This window comes from Dipodomys ordii, unplaced genomic scaffold, assembly GCF_000151885.1.
Source record: "Dipodomys ordii isolate 6190 unplaced genomic scaffold, Dord_2.0 Scaffold17, whole genome shotgun sequence".
NCBI lineage: Eukaryota > Metazoa > Chordata > Mammalia > Rodentia > Heteromyidae > Dipodomys > Dipodomys ordii.
In genome coordinates, this window is record NW_012267233.1 from 22,975,649 (window position 1) to 22,979,684 (window position 4,036).

The 4,036-nt window shown below is 37.8% G+C and overlaps 1 protein-coding gene across 1 annotated transcript in view; it reads right to left on the minus strand.

The window, feature by feature from the left end:
- The window catches only part of Ralyl (RALY RNA binding protein-like), a 672,761-nt gene that overhangs the window by 425,920 nt on the left and 242,805 nt on the right, over positions 1 to 4,036 (minus strand). The gene's annotated exons all lie outside the window — the stretch shown is intronic.

Consider the following 4,036-nt stretch of genomic DNA (forward strand, 5'->3'; position numbering starts at 1 on the left):
TTAGAATGTGTTTGTGACTTTAACTGAGCATCACTATCCCACAATACTGTGAAATTTGGGAAATTATGTAACCACTTAATCACAATAAAAATTTTGGAAAAAAACAGTAAAAAAATATTCAAGGAAGTGAGTGACAATCATTCATTCATACAATCATTATTCTCTGTGGAACAAGGTCAAAATCAAATAATAGAGCATAAGAAGGTAGCATGTATGCTCGGGAAGATGCCCAGGGTTGACACTGTGTTTCTGCTACTTATTTTATATACAGTTAGGGAGATTCATATCACCATGGTAAACCTCATTATCCTCTTGCCTGTCTTGGTGGTAAAAAGAGTCATGTTGAGATTGCGCTCTCTCTCTCTCTCTCTTCCTGTCTCTCTTTGTCTCTCTGTTTGTCTGTCTGTCTCTCTATGCATTAGTTTCTAACTTTTCTTTTCCCTCTCTCTCCTTCCTCTTCTTCTCCCTCTCTGACTACCTCTCCTTTTCCTTCTGTCTCTTAGAGTCTTGCTATGTAGCCCATGTTGGCTTTGAACTGGCTATGTATCTCAAGTTAAAATGAATTTGTCATTTTCCTGCCTCAGGCTCAGGAATGCTGGGGTAAAGGCATGTACTACCATTTCTGGCTGCATGTTGCATTAAATAAGAAAAGTGTCACAAGACTTAGAAGAGACATCTGATGAGAACTTCAAAGTTCATTAGTTAATATATTTAAAGACATTCTTTTAAACAGCCTGCAAAGAATGATTTAATATCTGTGTTAAGCATTAAGGAGTGCTGGATGAACCAATCATACATAAACTCTCTAATGATATTCAAGATAATAACTATTCTGGTACAACAGCTAAGACAATTCATATAGATATTTAGGTAATATTCATTTCAAGCTAGCTAATTTAGATTTTTTTCCCTTTTTATTGTGAAAATACTGTACATGGGCAAGGTAATAAGTGCATTTTTTATCAAGCATTGTTGCCTCTTCTTTTGTTTCCCCTTATCATCCTTTCCCATTTCTCCCCCCCCTAAAAACTCCCCTATCCCCCACCCTCACCCTCCGTGCCAAAGATGTATAGTTCAATTTTCGACATAACATCTTGTACATCTCATTGGTGCAATGGGTCCAAAATATTGATGAATAAATTGATTTGTTAGGTTTAAAAAAATATGTAAACATATAGAAAGTTTTGTTCTTTATGAGACATAGATTAAGTTCATTTATATCTTAAGCTCTAAATGATATAATTATTTGATATGAATCCAATTATTCAGCATCCTATAAATTACTCTATTTTCTCTTTAAATACTAAAATATGAGCAATATTGAGTATTCTTTGAGCCAAATTCACTACTTTTGGGAGATGACTAAATCAGACATTTATTCTATTTGAATATCATTTGTTCACTCTGAATAAAAGTTGTTTCTTATTCTGGAGGAAGATGGTGGAAGAGAAGCTGGGGGCTAATCAAGTTCTTGCATAGAAAGCAGTTTTAGTGTTCCAGTGAAAAGTCCTAGGCTAGGGAGTCACACAAGTGTGCCATCATAGTACAGTTTGAGCAGAGAGAAAAAATCCAGGCAGCTTGGTTAAGGAGACAGATTTGAGCACTTGCCGGTGTTTGCAGCAGTGATGGCTGCTGCCATGGCTGCCATATGAACAGAGAAGAGCCCAGGACAAAGTTGCCAGAGGCGGATTCTACTCACTGCCAGGAAGAACTGACAAGGAGCAAAAATTTTCATTGTGCTGACCACAGACAGTGGCAGACAGTGGCAGACTGTGGATGGCCAGGAAACCAAGGGATAGGCATGAGTACCCCAAGACATCCTCACTCCTCATGGAGCAGCAGCAGAAGGTAGTCCCTCCCACACCACTGGAGAAGAAATTCATCTTTGATACTGACAAAGACCTGGCCAGAGCAGCTAGCACTCAACTCAAGCCATTCAACAGGTCACAGAAACCTGACCTACCAGGCTCAGCTCAACCCAGGTAAAAGTTGCTCTTCCCAGGCAGAGGAAGCTCTGCTCACAGAGGAATGAATTTCTTCACTGAGTAAACAGAGCCAGAGGCTGCCCCTCCCCACTGCAGCCTAGGAAGCAGACCCAGCAGCAGAAGGGGTAGAAGAAAAACAATTGAAACTCAGAAAATATACATCTTGAGAATGGCTCCAGGCTGGGTTCTGTGAGTGTCTCAGGAGCTAGCCTCTCAGGGTAAAGCTACTGATTGCTGACAAGCCTCAATTCTACCCACAACCTAGCCCCATCACAGCAACTCCAAGCTAGAGGAAACAGCTATCTTCCTTTTTTTGTAATACTCAAAGTAGATCTTCCTCCCACTGACCTAGCCTGAGAGGAGGGTCATAAAGTTCCTGGTAAGGCAGAGCTTCTTTCTTCCTGCTCAAACAAACTGACTTAAGAAACCAATCAAGCCACAGGAAAACCAAACACCACAAGCAATCTGGAGACCACCAAGAGACTGGTTATGGACAGAGGGGAGACACAAGATCCCCCCCCAAGACAAAACAAAATAAAACAAAACAAAAAACAAAGAACTTTTTTCCATCTAATTTTTATTTTAATTTTGTAAAAAAATTTTTTTTCATCATTTTTATTTTAGGTGTGTGTGTGTGTGTGTGTGTGTGTGTGTGTTAAACTCTTTTTTCTCTTTTCCCTTATGGTCTGTTTTAAGGGGTTTTTTTTTGCATGATTTAATTGCTGTTCTGCTCATCCACAGATATATACCCATCTTCGATTATTAGACTTTATCCTTCATTGTGTGCATATCTAATTTAGAAAACTCTCAGCTTTAACTCCTTTAATAGTGTTAGTATTGTTTTATAATCATATAATTTTTAAGTGTTTCATTTTTAATGTTTTTATTTTTTTCATTTTTCCTTTTTTCTTTCTCTTCTTCTTTACTTCTATCCTTCTCCTCTCTCAGTATTATTTCTTTATACTTATATAATTTTTGTGTTTCATTCTTTTCATTTTTCCTTGTTTCTTTATCACTCTCCTCCTTTCCTTCTGTTTCTTCACTCTGAAGTTATGTCTTGGTTAAATTCCTTCTCTCCTTTTCCCTCCTCACATTGCTTTTATATTCTCCACACAAATCTCCCTAAACCTATTAATTTCTGGTCTGCTGACTCTTTGATGTTTGTAGTCCATTAATCCATAGTTGTTTGTTATTAAACTAGATTGTATCTGTACTCATTTTGACTGTGTCAAGCAATCTATGCAACTACAAGGCTCTGGTTGATGCTTGCCTTAAAGTAGTGTTCTAGAGCAAAATATGTTTTGCTTTCATACCATATTGGCAGAACAAGCTGGAGAAATACAAGAAAAATGGCAAGTCCAGGTATCTTAACTCCCACTTAGTATAATCAGGTGACAGAGCAATTAATGAATAAATAAATGAATTAATGAATAAGTCAAAGAAGACACCAGAAAACATTGCAGGAAGGAATAGGAGAAACTCCTTGGCACAGGCTGAAATTTTCTTAATTAAGACCCCAAACCACAACGAATCAAAGAAAGTTTGGACAAATGGGATTGCACGAAACTGCAGAGTTTCTGTATGGCAAAGGATATAGCTAGCAAGACCAATAGAAAGCCTACAGATTGGGAGAAGATCATCACTAGTCATACAATGGACAAGGGTCTCATACCTAAAATATACTTAGAACTCAGACAACTAAATTTCCCAACACCTCAAAGAAACAACTGTCAGATAAATAAGTTGGCTAAAGATTTAAAGGGAAACTTCTCTGAAGAGGAAAGAAGAATTATCAATAGACACATGAAGAAATGCTCAATCATATCTCTAACCATTAAAGAAATGCAAATCAAAACAACATTGAGATACCACTTCACTCAAGTTATAATCAAGAAATCTAATAACAACAGATGCTGGAGGGAATGTGGCCAAAAGTGAACCCTATTTCATTGTTGGTGGGAGAGTAAACTTGTTCAACCACTTTGGAAAGTAGTATGGAGGTTCCTCAAAAGACTCCACGTAGAGCTCCCTTATAACCCAGCAGTCCCACT